We start from the raw sequence: 15,410 nt of genomic DNA on the forward strand, positions 1-15,410 counted from the left end.
TGTTTTCTCTTGATTATGCATGCCTAGTCTATGATTTTTGATGGTTTTCATTTCTTTTCTCTTGAATAAAATACTTGCGATTAACAATTAATATTTTGAAAATCTACTCTTTGACAGTGATTTAGAATCAAATCGAATGTTTGGATTGCATGATAAAAATTATTGTTAAATCACATAAAAATTGGTAAATGGTTGAATCTTTAGACGCAGTATTCTCAATTATCTTGACATCATCTTTGTTCAATTTTCTTATTTTAGCATTAGAAGTTAAATCTAAAATCCAATTATTCACAAGTCTTAACGAAAATTTATTAACTCTGTAAAAATTTAATCAGATAGAAAAACTTGCATGTTCGACCGACCAATGCTCTAACAACACTAATACATACCAAACCAGTGAAGAGCGTGCAACAGTGACAGTCTTCAAATTTCTACACCAATTGCTAGTCCTAGCTTCTAACCGACACAGATATGTGGACGTTTCAAGTGAACCGCAGTTCTGTAAATAAACCTAAACTTTAATAACATTGCAACGATAAATAGAAAATTATACTCCTTCCGTCCCTATTATATAGGCGGAAAAGCAGAAATCTCATAGAATAAGGAAGTTTTTGGTTTTCATAAATTTTCTCTTACTTTCCTAATTTACCCTCGTCTTATCCCAATACAAACATTATATATTAAAGATCTATAAATCTTCACCTCACATTAAAGTAAATTGTATGATAACCATGTATCATAAATACAGGTATATGAGAGAAAAATAACCTAGAAACTAGAACTCAGCCTATCTAACGGGACTACAAAATTTACAAACTCCGCCTATATAATAGGGACAAAGAGAGTATCATATTAACAAATTCAGGTACAACTTACGATGCGGATCGATACACTAATCTTACACAATAGAGATGGAATAACAGTACGAATAACTGACTCACACGGAACTTGCATGAATGACAATGTTGATTGCAATAGAAAATAATTATTGTGGAAGCGATGGACAATAACAGAAGTGCCAATGATTGATTTTCCCGGTTGCTTGAGTTTCTCTATTTATAGATTTTCAAGACTGGGGGTTGCTTAGAGTTCAAGTTAAGATAACTTGAGATTCAAGAAAACACTTTATTTCTCTATTTAGAAGAAATTCTTGTAAGGAATCTATGTAAGCATGTGAGATATATGTCTTGAAATCACATAGAAGAATATACACTATGGTCCGGGTATAAGAACCATGTATAATGATAGTTCTCGACAAATATGCCATTCGAACTCAAAAGCAACATCGTATTCATTTAACACTTCAAATTTAAATCATTATTCTCAACAAAAGGTGTTTTAGTGATCAATGATGTCTTAGAGGTGTTTATGAGTGTCATAGCAATGCTAAACATATTTTTAAAAATAGTCTATAAGCATCTGCATGATTCTTAGTGGGTAGGTATACGAAACCGTACGCATACCTATGACCAGTTCGTGAATTCAGGGACCAAGAGTACGCGTACTAGGTATGTGTACTGCTTGGTTGTTCACGAACTTAAATCAATACACTGTGCATACTAGGTACATGTATTATTTCCATTCTCAAATCCACAACCTTAAGGTAACTGTCACAAACTTTTATTTGTAACATCCCCTGGCCGTTACTACGTGGCACATTAGTAACATGTGGGAGCCGTATGTGGCAGTTTGAAACAGCTTAAGCCGTTACAAATATTTCGTAACAGCAAAAAATTACTGCCAGTCAACATTGACCTGACCAGGTCAAGGCTGACCGGCAGTTCATTTTCTACCGGAAATAAGCCGGATTTCTAAACTCGATACCTAATACATTCATCATCCACACTCAACAACAATTTCTTCAATCTATTCATATCACATTCATTCAATTCATATCAGATTTATATTACAAAAGAACTTAACAGATATAAATTACACAAAAACTGAAATTTCTCTAAGTACCAAACTTTTTTTTTTTTTTGCATCAAATTTCTAAGGGAATACATGGAAGGTTCCAAATTTCTAAGGGAACACATAGAAACTTACTAACTGCCTACAAAACTTGAATACATGGAACTTACAAATCTTAGCAGCTTTGTTCTCCACCATTTCTGATGAAATATAGCGTCATTCAAATAACCGCAACTAAGCTTTATATCCTTTGCAGGCTTGCTTTTGTTGAAAGCTTGGGCATCAGAAAACTCGATGTAGGCAATCCTACAAAATATAACATGCTGCATTATTATGACAAGTAAACTTAGATGTTGGAAGTTATGAATTTATCCTTGAACACAAAAAATTTTCTTTGAACAAAAAAATTCTGTAACACAGCAAGTTATGAATTTATCCTTGCAGGCTTGCAGCATGATGGTGTCAATTTCCAGCAACTTATTACAAAAAACCATTTACAATGATGTCTTCAAAGACGAAAACGGCCAATTTCTAACAAGTCTCTTACAAAAACTGGACCTCGGCCATTTTCGCCATTAAAGACATCACAGCTTCAAGTGGAACTGCAACCAACACATGTATAGCATCTTCAACAAAAAATCAAATTCTAAATCGTTAACAACATAATTAGGTCAGGCCCAACAATCGTTAAAATGCATACCTATATGCAATGCAACAGTCCACTAAGTTGTTCTCTTCTTCCAGTAATGAACTTTGGAGCATCAGCGAAAACATCAACTGTGGTCTTTCCTTTGTAGATTCATTCTGCATCACACAAAAAACATATATCTTGATTTAGAAACTGAGATTAAGCTGCACAATTACTAAACAACGAAACATATGAATCAACTCAAGGAATATCAAAATGCTTCTTCCTATGAAACATATTAATTAACTTACATCTGTAATGTGGTCATCTATGTCCTTGACAACACTTTCAGATCTAAGATTGATTAGGAAAGCAACAACTAACCTTTAGCTCTCCATTCTCTGTAACAAGTCTTCCTGCTACTCAGTTAGTTCATCCAGCAAGAAAACTCGAATGATGGTAACACCCTTTCTTTTTCTGCACATATCAACCACAGTATAAGCAATTCAACAACAACAACAAAATAAATTAGCACAATAGCATGAGATTGCTAAAATCTTATTACCTCGCAAGCGTAGATTTTCTTAGAGGTGCTCATAACAAATATCCATTTAGCTCCTTCGAATATTCCCTTCATTAATTATGTACTCGTAGTGTTCCCTCTCTTTGCTGATTTCAGTAGAAATTTGTTGCAAACAAGAACAACAAAGTATATCAGAAATCAATCACAAATCTTTAAAATGAAAATTACCCAAGGTTTACTATTCGAAAGAAGAGTTTGGATTACACATAAGAAAAGATCTTCATTATCAATACCTTCAAAATTCTTCTTTAAACTTAACACATACAAGATTCAACAAAACGAAACTAAAGAATCTAACAGCGGGAGAAATTCATACCTCAGAGAAATTCTGCACAGATTCTCAGCATCAGAATGAGATGGGGATGGAAACGGTGCTCCTTTAAATATATTCTTCTCTCTATCCTTATTAGCTTCAACAAGAGCCCTCTATAGAAGAACCTAGCATCTAGATTAAGCTCACTTATGAATTTCAGAGGTGAGGGCAAAACAAGAAGCTTTGCAGCTGAAGGTTTGAGCAATGCAGCGCATGCACCATGTTTATATTTGACTGCAACCAAGTATGGAATTCTTATGCACATTATCAAACCAAAACTGTCAATGATAGACATTCAGTCTCAAGTTCTCAACCAAGAATTTGAGTCATTCATTGATCATTCAATGAACCCTGAAGAAGTTGCTTGATTATACGCATTAGGCCTCCACAAAAATGAGATTCAGACATTAAGTGACGAACCTGAATAAAGCTAGAAATGAAAATGGACACCACACATAAAAAAAATCCGCTATAACCTACAACCATATGGCTACTAAATGGGGTTACATTTACCTTTTCTGTGAACTTTTCAGACTTTACATGCTTCATCACTCCATCAATGCTCCAGTCGACATATGATGGAACATGAATGGATGCATGGAGTGTAGTTTTCGCCTCGTTGAAGATCAAATTAGGCTGCAAAGACAAAATGGAAGGTAGCATACTTAGTGACCCCCTTGTTTAAAGGGGAAAAAGGGAGAAATAGTAACGCAAATAAGAATAAATGCTACTCAGATTGGCTTTGTACTGATTCAGAAGAAGCTCAACCCTATCATCTTGGCGCAAGCTCAACTGTATCATCTTGGTCGTAAGCGCAAGATATAACCAATGACCCTACGCAAGATTATCTCTTTTTCGGGAAAATTTTTCAAAATTTTTCATTTACAGGCAACATTTAAAGATGATACAAGATTGAGATAGAGTTGCACTTAGCTTTGTGTACAAGATTGCTTTATGTACAAGATTGAACTTGTAGCTACTCATGGCAGTGCATGCTTAGCAAGCTTTACCATGCTCAGTGTTCTATAACTTTACTGCTTTTGAATGTCATGTCACAGATGCTAGTGAGTGCTTCTGTTGCTCTTTAGAGACTTCATTTGGTACCTCAGCTTTTATCACCACTAATAGATGTTTAGTAGAATATTGATTCTGATAATAAGATTAAAATTAAAGTTTCTGATTAGATACATATTCCATATCATATAATCATGTTGCTTCTGTTGTTGAATATAATCATGTTGCTAAGCATATCTTGATATTAAATCGTTTAATCTCTCAATAACAGGTACAAAGTCCAATATGAGATCGAAAAATTGAATTCCATGAAAATCAAAACAACGATATGCGTGATAGAATTTCAAGTATGCTGATTATAAATCCGAAACTCGTTTTTAATCAAGATTGAAGACAGAGAGATCGAGATTTCATAAAAAAATTCTTCAAATTTCTTTGATTTTTTTTTTATCTCAAAAGATAGATTGAGATGAGGAGAACATAGATCTAAAATCTGATTAAAAGTTAGATCAAAGTATCGACATGGAAATCAAATTTTAGGGTTTCTTTTTTATAAACCATAGATTTCTGAAAATTGTTTTCTTGATGAAAACTTGATTAGATCAATATTACAATCCAAAATAACTCAAAGTAAGATACTTATCTTTATTGTTGTTCTTCAAGAACGCGCTGCTTTTATGCCATGAGATTTATGACCAAAATCTATTGAAATCTCAATGGTTTTGATGGGTGATAGTTCTTTTTAGAACGAAAATGTTTTGATTTTGAGATCGGTGTGTTCATATATTCTCTCCAACACTGTTTTTTCTTCTGCTGTTTCTTTGAGAAACGAAGAATCGCGGGTCGTTCGGTGAGGAAAAGTTTTGTTTCCCTCGTTCTAACAAAGAGGCGGAGAGACAGAGATAGAGATGAAAAGATGAGAGATGGAGATAAAGATGGAAGTGGTATCTAAGATTTTTTGTTTGGAATTGCATCTCGAGAAACAAAAGAAGGGTGGAGATATTAGTTTAGCTATACACAATAGCAAGCATGTGAATGACGCACGCACAAACCGAGAGTGTTACGACCCAAGTGTGACCAAACGTGTGAGTGGCATGCCTATAAAAAACATCGTAACGGCTGGCCTCTGTTACGAATTTTAAAACATTAGTAACGACTTCTGCCTGTTACGACATTTTCGTAACGGCCATCTGTAAAGGCCACAAAGCCGTTACGAATTGCTGTTACGAATCCGGGAGTTTGGTGTACTGTGTACTCGTTCTCAAATCCACAACCTTAAGGTAACTGTACTAGGCACGCGTACCTACCTATACTCCAGAACCTCAGATGTCTATGATATTGGGTACTAGGTACGTGTACTTACCCAGAGTCCAAATTTCAGTAAGTTCTTGAAACTATCTTTTGATGTTTTGAAACATTCCTAAATGCCATGAATATAAAATATCTTTTGTTGGGAAATTTTCAAATGATCTATATGACATAAACACAGTTCTTCAACAATAAATTATTTCAAATGAAGATGGTTAAGGACCTATGAACATCCATTGCTTGAATCGTATTTCGAGATGTTTAACAATACAAGCTTGAATCAAAATTTCTTCTTTGCAATATTAAATCTACTAGAAGTCATACGACTTAGTCTCGTATAGGTAGAATGGTGATTCATGTGAGTAAATAGAAATTTTCAGTCTACACATACCTCTTGTTGATGAAGTTCTCCAGTCTTCAATCGTTGAGGGTTATTCAGTGATGTCTGATACGCAACTACCAATTTCTAAAACGTAGTCCGAGACTTGACTTTAGTAGACTAGAAATCAAGATAGAGTTTTTTGCATCTAACACTGACAACAAACTTGAAATAATTAAAACTTGCGAGATCAGCCGAGCAATGCTCTAACAACATTAATGCAAACCGAACCAGTGAAAAGCGTGTAGCAGCACTGGTCTTCAAATTTCTACACCAATTTTTAGTCCTAGCTTCTAGCCGACACAGATATATGGATGTTTCAGGTGAACTGCAGTTCTTTATATAATCCTAAACTTTAATAAAATTGAAACGATAAAGTGTTAATTGTATCATCTTTAGCAATTCATGTACAACTTACGATGCAGATTGATACATTAGTCTTACACAATAGAGATGAAATAACAACACTAACTGTCTCACCTGGAACTTGATGCGCAGTCAAACTCTACTAGGTCATGTATGACAACATTGATTGCAATGGACAATAACTGTTATGTAAGCGGTGAGACTTTTCATAACACACAGTTACATAACGTATAAGAAACTATTGTCATACCAGTTCTACAATGGTTTCACCGCATTGCGTTTCTCTTGCAGAAGATTTATTATGATACAAACAATTTAAGTTGTGGATGATGAAGAATAGTTTCTAATATAGGTTTTTCAAAAGAAAAAAGTTGTTGGGATCAGACGTCTCAGAAAATAGAGTTGTTAAGCATAATGGAAGACTAAAACAAATGAATTAAACAAATAAAAAACTGGAAACTTAGAATTTATAAAAGACGTGATAAAAACTAAGTATCTGTCTGCACTACTTTTAAGATAACTGAGTACTCGCAAGTGGTTTGGCTATCTATACCAGATTTGAGAGAAATCTCAATGCAATGCAGACAAAGCCCCAAAAGAAAACCAAACAGAAAATAAACGAAAACCCTCACATAGTGCTTCCTCTTTTTTTTTGGGGGGGGGACAAAATAGGGAACATGCATGGTTCTCACGGTTTATGAAAAATATCCCATCTTCTCTTCTTGTTGGTTATAGGTTGTTCTAAGCCCACGTAAGCCATCTTCTTAACCCAGTTTTGGTTTTGTAATAATGATGTATTTTATGCTTAGCTAAAGAGAGGGAATTTTTTTTTTTTTGATAAAAGAACATTATATAAGAACTAAGAAGCTAAAGGTACATTGTTTAGAATACAAAGCCTAAGGATCCAAACATCCATTCTAGACTTATCCGCAATAAAATTACATTTCCTTTTAATAAAAACGAAAGAAGAACTAGCAAGAAACTGGTCATAATCTAAGGCTTGCTGCAGAACTTCTTTGGACCTCCAGTCGACCGCAAAATTGTTCTTCTTTTTCATACTGCTAATAACGTTTTTGTTTTTATTGAGGAAAACTATTCTTTCAACTCTGAATCCTTGCATCCACTTGATAGCTTCTCTACAGACTCTGGACTCTACTTCTTATGAGCTTGAACACCATCCTGTGCCTCCTGAAAAGTCAAGAATGCAACCTGAACTATCAGTTTTAACAATTCCATAAGCAAATTTTTTTGTAGCATTCTGGAAAGCAGCATCAAAGAAAACATAAGATGTATCATGTTCCAGCTCATGTCTTGCAAAGGAACAATTAGGATGAGATTTATCACAAGTACTGACACCAATTCTGATTGCATCGGTATAATTCTTGTTTTTAGTGTAGTTCGGTAAATCTCTCCTGATGAACTCAACCAATTCAATGGGATTAACACTGACATTATCAAAGACAACCCTGCACCGGTTTCAAATATACCAGAGAACATACACAATAAAGTCTCGATTACTACCATCTTTTAACCAAGAAACACACCAATCTTTGAAGTTTAAGTTAGCAACATCGTAGAAAACTCTTGAAAAAGAAAGGCCTCTCCAAATAGCTTCAGAGAAGACACACTCAGTAAATAGGTGTTTGATATTTTCTCTAGCATTACTGCTACATAAAGGGAAGGTGATGTCAATAGGAGTGTAGTAACCTAAACTTTCTCTGACTGGCAGACAATCACTCAGAGCTTTCCACATAAATTTCTTAACTCTAACCATAACATTAAGCTTCCATATTCCTACACATTCAACTTTACGGTTTAAATGCTTCTTGTTACATAAATAGTTATAAGCAGATTTTACGAATATTGTACCATCTCTGGTTCCCAGCCATCTTCTCTCATCTTTCTTATCTAACTTATCACTAGGTTCAAACATTCTCAATTTTTCAATGTCACTCTTCTCAAACAAGTTGTTTATAATATCGAAGTTCCAGTTTCCCATATACTGTCAATTATGTCAGCAACCTTAGTAACTGTATTAGCAATAAAACTATTTTTTTGTTTTGGTATTTTCCTACTTGGGAGCCATTTTTCAGTCCAAATTTGTATATCTTTTCCATTTCCTATCTGCCAAATATGATTTTCTATGATAATGTCTAACCCTTTACAAATGCTAGTCCACACCCAAAATTTTACTTTTTTCTTTTTATAGTACAATGGTTTATTCTTTGGAAAATACTTGTACCTTAGAATCACACACCATAACTGATCTGTATTTTCTAATTGCCTTCAGGCCAACCTAGTTAGCAAAGCTAGATTGAAAATATAAGGGTTTTTAATTCCTAAACCACCATCAGCCTTACTAATGCACATTTATTCCCAAGCTTTGAGGTATATTCCTTTGTTACATTTTTTTTTTGCCACCAGAAATCCCTTTGAAGGGCATCAATTTTATCTAGAGTTTTTTTAGGAATCAGGAATCACATCATCTGGTACACAGGCATGGCACAAGAAACCGATGAAATTAAAGTTGTTCTACCAGCTTGTGATAGAAACTTAGCCTTCTAGCCTTGAACCCTACTATAAACTTTATCTAGAATATTTTGATAGTTAAAGATCTTAGATATGTTAAAGAATAAAGGAGTTCCTAGATATGTGTCATTCTTTGTTATTCTGCCAACCTTAAGAATCCTAGCCAGCAACTTGCAATGTTTATTTTCGACTTTTTTGCTAAAAGAGTTACCCGATTTTTGATAGTTAATAACTTGTCATGAAGAATCACTAATTTTTTTTAGCACTTTAAGTAAGTTTCTAGACTGGGCTATACTAGCTGTAGTAAATAGAAAGGAGTCGTCAACGAAGAAAAGATGAGTAATCGAAGGACAATCTTTTGTAACTTTTATTCCTGTGATTTTACCTGACACTTCAGCAAAATTCAACAATCTTGACAGGGCTTCCATAAAAATGATAAAAAATGTAGGGGGGCATAGGATTCCCCTGCCTAATACCTCTAGTAGGAGAGAAAGATTCACCCGGAGACCCATTCACCAGAACAGAGTAAGTAACAGAGAAAATACAGGCAAAAACAAGATCACAGAAATCTTCAGAAAAACCTAATTGATTGAAAACTAATAAAATCAAGTTCCATTCCAGCTTATCAAAGGCTTTTGAGAGGTGTAACTTGATGGCCATATGACCATTTTTCTTTTTACTAGTTTTCATAGTGTGAAGGATCTCATGAGATACCACAATATTATCCGTTATCTGTCTCCCTGGATAAACGCAGATTGATTCTGGGAAATTAAATTACCTAATAAAGGTTTAAGTATATTGGCGATAATCTTAGAAATTATTTTATAGAGGGCATTACTTAAATTAATTGGTCGAAAATCGCTAGGTGTTTTTAGGTTTTGTATTTTGGGTATTAAAGATAAGTATGGTTTATCTTCTTGTTAAAAGTTTTTTCTCTAAAAACATTTTGAATCCATCTAAAAATGTCTTCTTTTAATAAGGCCCAGTGTTGTTAATAAAAACCTGGGGGAAAACCGTCAGGACCAGGAGCCCCCCAAGCATTCATCATAAAAAGAGCTTCTTTTATTCATCTTCACTTGGGATTTTACTAAGTCTTTCGTTATCAGTCTCATCAATAGCTGGTTTTAAAATCTCTTTGAAAATGGGGTTAATATCCATCCCACTTGTTTCAGCAATATTATTAAAATGTTTATTTAACATAGAACTTAACTGACTCTGCCCTTCTATCCATAAGCATGTATTATGTCTAAGAGTGTATATGCTGGTAATACTCTTTTTTCAGAAGCATTTTGATGAAAAAACCTAGTATTGTTGTCATTTTCCTTGATCCATTTATCTTTAACATGCTGACTCCAGTATATTTTTTCTATTTCATACCATGAGCTAAGATCATTCTGAAGTTGTTCTATTTTCAATTTAGTTTTTAAACAGTAAGGTTTTCGATTTTCTTCTTCAATAGTAGTGAGAATTTTAGATATATTTCTAAATATATTCCCAAAATCCTTCTTATTCCATGTTCTAAGATCATGTTCAACATGTTTCAACATTCCTAACAAATTTTTATGTTTTCCTTTACTCTTGTTAATGGAATTATTTATCGTATCATTATAACTTTTATGTTCAGACCAGCATCTCATATACCTGTAAGGCCTAGAAATTTTCTCTCTTGGTGGAATTGTTTCTAAAAGAATGGGGGCATGATATGAGGCTACTCTTGTAAGGTGATTATTTCAAGAATTTGGAAAAAACTCAAGCCATTTATGATTAACAAAAACTCTATCTATTCTTTCTTGAATGTTTTGATTCCCTATGCGCATGTTAGTCCAAGTGAAAGGAAGATGTCTAAAACGCCTTGATACTTATCTATTGTTTATGATTTCTTTGTGAGTTTTCTTTAAATTTTGTATCTTATGTTTGCTTTTGAGTTTATTTAGGTGTTTTAGAGTCATACGACGCAAAAGAATGAGAAACCAGCCGTTTTGAGCAAGAAGGGCCATTTGGTCATTTCGCAGGATATTGATACCTGGAGCCCAGTCAAAGATTAGGGACAACCAATGGAGTCTCACTAAATGCACCCATGGGTGTTAATAGCTGTCCCAGACTATTTGACCTAACTAGGTCGAAATGATATTATCAGTTGTACAAGCCGGTACAGACCGATATATCGGTTTTACTTGTATACCGATAATATCGGTTTCGTGAATAAATTTTTCATCAACATGCATCTAGTATTTACAGACAAGTACAATATCAATTGGAGAAGGTAAAAATCCCTAATATAATGTAAAATCAATGACTATATGGTAGGATATAAGATGGAAACCATATTTCGATTGCAAGGTAGAGAAATATAAAAGATAAATATGAAGGATAATAAAAAATATTTACCGGCATAATGGGACAACAATCACAACGTTGGCTAATAAACCACCTTGTATTTTGGAAATTTCAGATATGGGTATGATTCTTATTATTTTTTACTATGGTTTTATAATTATTTGAAATTATACATTAAATGATGTATCGCCTGTAAAAACAGATATTATCATTTGTATAGGTGTATAGGACCTGACCAATACGATACCGATACGCGATATTAACTACCTTGGTTGCAGCTGCAGTTAAAGCTCAGATGGAACTAGAATTGCAGGTTGTAGTGCCTATTGGTGTGTGTCTATGATAATGGGTTATATGCAGGATTGATGGTTTTGATCTCAGTTGCAATTGAAGTTAAAGTGGTAGATGCTACTGAGTTGAACATGGAGGTGATACTTTTGTTGGAGTGATGTCAAGAAACGAAGAGAAGGACTCGAGTTGCTGGTGCTGTTTGTGGTTGCTGTTATACAAGGACAAGAGGGTGCAGTACAATTGCAGTTGGTGGTAATGAATTGCTACAGTTTCAGATGGTGTCGGTATGCAGTGTAATTACAGGTGGTGATGCTAATGGCTGCGAGCTAACAGATACTGGTGGTTATGAGCTGAAAGGTGTTGGAATTGTAGCTGTAAAGGGTTGAATGGAACAAGGTGGTCACACTGATGGTAGATACTCTCAAGTTGGAGCTGAACTCGAATGCATGGAAGTGTTGAGATGGAATCAAAGCAGTGATGCAGCTGCAATGAGAACAAGATGGAAGAAGTGTTGTGAAGAAGTTGAGGATGGTGATTGCATCTCAGATGGAGATAATGGGGAAAATGATATGACGTCTAGTGGTTAGCAGTGGCTGGAGCTTGCGTTCTACGAAGATCAGGTCAGCTGTTGGAGTGTGCAACTGAATGCAGGGGAGGACTCAAAGTATGCATGATTTGGCCTGGAATCGACAGAACTCGTATGGAATCGGAGTTCGGTGAGTCCAAGTTTGTCTCAGATGGACTTGGACCTGTTTTGATTGGGCTTGGATAACAGGCTGTGAGAGAATTATTTGGATGCGGGAGCAGAATTGAAAAGTCATATAAGAGGGTTTCAGAACACCACAGAACATGTCGTTGCCTCTACTTTTGTCTAGGGTTTAGAAAGATGACAGTTTTTCTTTTTCCTCTTGTTATGAACTCCATGAGCATGAGCTAAAATATTATTATTGGTTATGGATTAGTTGGATTTCACATAACATGGTTCTTTGATTCAATATATTAGTTTTGTCTCATATTTATCGTTCATGATTATCTGATAATATAGTTGTATGATTGACGTATTACAACATGATTGGTTGTTTTTTTTTGTCAAGTTGCAAATTGGTAGAACTTGTAATCACATCTATTGCTAGTTTAGGGTTAATCATCGAGCGATAATCCTTGAACACAATTAGCATAAATATGGTTATAGCTTGTAGTGATACATCCTTGTAATCATATGTGAACCATGACCTTTGTTAAATCGATTGCGCAATGTATTTCGGTTGCCTTATTTCATGAATCTTAATGCTCCATGGGAATTGAACTTGATTAGCGCAAGGTTTAGGTTATTCTTTTGGTAGAATTAATATTTGCATGTTTTAATGTGTTTGTTGATGACAAGAGGAAATTAGCAGGATATCCTTTCGACAAGGTATTCTAGGGCTTTTGATAAAGTAGAGATTAAATATCAATTCTAATTATTATGACAAGAACATGTTTGTGAATGAAAACGAAATCCTTAACCAATGCTTTCACATCTTTGAATTTATTTGTTTACTTTTATTTATTTGCTTTTATATTTGTTTTAGATACATAAACCAGAAATCCCCCCTTGTTTGTTCTATTTAGGAAACTGAAACATATTGGCAACCCAAGACCCCTCTGTGGGAACGATCCTTTCTTGCCCTTGCTATATTATATATTTTGAGTAGTGAGAAAGTAATTTATTTTTGACGCATAAGACAGCGATCAGAAGCCCAGTGAAGTTTAAATCAACTAATATCAGAGTTTGGATACAATGAAACACATAAGAAAAACCACTGGTAGAAGGATTATTTCCTCCCTCTTTCTCATCTTTGTGCATTATGAAGTTTATGTTCTTTTAGAAAAAAAAAACAAAAAAAAAAAACAAACTAAAAACTAATTTTGACTGGAAGGTCCGGGACTCCGGAAAGGAACAAAAGAAAATATCTCATCTCTACCTAACAACCAGATGAAGCACTAATGGGAACAACAACCAAACTAATTAGTACTTTTAGACAAATTTCCTTTTTTCTAACACTTCACTTGTATTCTTTGATTTAGTGTCATTCATTGAACGAATCTTACAATGACGAAAACAATTTGCAATGGAATAAGGCGTATTTGTTCATTTTGTTGATTGTTATTTTAGAATATAAATTGATATATTTTTGTCAGTCCCGATACTATTATTTTATAGAGGTTATACTATATATCTTGGCGCAATATTCCGGCTCCCAAATCCCTAAGGTAAAATGGTAAAGCTCCTCCATCAATGTTTTCATATATTTTTTTGTAAATCTTTTGTAAATGAATAAAAAAAAGTAAAGTAAATGTCTTCCTTTGAACTTCATCCTAAGGAAAAAGAGGGATTCAAGTTGGGAGTTTTTTTTTAGTGAAAAATACTAGAACCACCCTACTATATGGGTTCAATATTTTGAAGCCCCAACAAATGGATCCTTCACTATCAACTCCATACTTTAACTTTTTGATATTTCTAGGCCCAGAACTTTAATTTTTGGGGCCAGGTTTTAAATTTTTCCAGATTTTCTGACGTCAGTGGATCTTTTAATATATCATAAAATACCGAAATTAACCTTCAGTATTTATAGTCGTTTTATACCTACCAGAAACTGAAAATCAAATCAAATTCAGCTCTTTCTTCTCCCTGCTCTCGTTCAGAAACAGAATTGGAGATTTTTCTTCGGACGAATTCGTGTGTTTGATAGTTTCATACTGAAGAAAACGATTATTCGTTAGTTTGATAGGAGGAAAACGAGAAGAAGAACAACATATTGTTAATTTTCTATCAATTCGTTGAGTTGTATTCACCGGTTTTTCAAATTTGATGAGATTATGAAGATGCATTGATGAACAACAAATAAGTTTGTTCTATTTATCTTTTCTGTTTGTATCAATTACGATTGATTCACTAGTTTACTGATCGATTTTTTGATTTCGATCTTCTATTGATGTCCGTTTTTATTTTTATTTTTTTGTATTTTTTTGAGTCTGAGAAGAGGTAGAAGAGAGGTTGGAATAGAGGAAGTTCAAATATAGGTACGAATCTATTGTCGTCTGGAATCGGAGTTCGACGAGTTGACTCACCAATCCAAGTTTGGCTCAGATGGACTTGGACCTGTTTTGATTGGGCTTGGCTAACGGGCTGTGAGAGAATTATTTGGGTGCGGGAGCAGAATTGAAAAGTCATATAAGAGGGTTTCAGAGCACCACATCACATATCTTTGCCTCTACTTTTCTTCAAGGGTTTAGAAAGATGAAAGCTTTTCTTTTTCTTCTTGTTATGAACTCCATGAGCATGAGCTAAAATATTATTATTGGTTATGGATTAGTTGGATTTCACATAACATGGTTCTTTGATTCAATAGATTAGTTTTGTCTCATATTTATTGTTCATGATTCTCTAATAATATAGTTGTATGATTGACGTATTACAACATGATTGATTGTTTGTTTTGTCAAGTTGCAAATTGGTAGAACTTTTAATCACATCTATTTCTAGTTTAGGGTTAATCATCGAGCGATAATCCTTGAACACAATTAGCATAAATATGGTTATAGCTTGTAGTGATACATCCTTGTAATCATATGTAAACCATGACCTTTGTTAAATCGATTGCGCAATGTATTTCGGTTGCATTGATTAGCCTTATTTCATGAATCTTAATGCTCCATGGGAATTGAACTTGATTAGCGCAAGGCGTTAGGTTATTCTTTTGGTAGAATT

The 15,410-nt window shown here is 34.2% G+C and overlaps 1 long non-coding RNA gene across 7 annotated transcripts; it reads right to left on the reverse strand.

Moving 5' to 3' along the window:
• Positions 1-1,967: 1,967 nt before the first annotated feature.
• LOC113281215 lies at positions 1,968-5,364 on the reverse strand. Of its 7 annotated transcripts, none has more exons than XR_003325985.1 (7): positions 4,184-5,364; positions 3,949-4,071; positions 3,439-3,818; positions 3,105-3,208; positions 2,924-3,016; positions 2,612-2,715; positions 1,968-2,217 (listed from the first exon to the last, which is right to left on the reverse strand). It is a non-coding gene; the product is annotated as an uncharacterized LOC113281215 (long non-coding RNA). The 7 variants fall into 7 exon arrangements; XR_003325983.1 differs by having other exon boundaries at positions 3,439-3,855; XR_003325984.1 differs by having other exon boundaries at positions 3,439-3,669; positions 4,184-5,363.
• Positions 5,365-15,410: the final 10,046 nt, after the last annotated feature.

This window comes from Papaver somniferum, chromosome 5 (genome assembly GCF_003573695.1).
Source record: "Papaver somniferum cultivar HN1 chromosome 5, ASM357369v1, whole genome shotgun sequence".
NCBI lineage: Eukaryota > Viridiplantae > Streptophyta > Magnoliopsida > Ranunculales > Papaveraceae > Papaver > Papaver somniferum.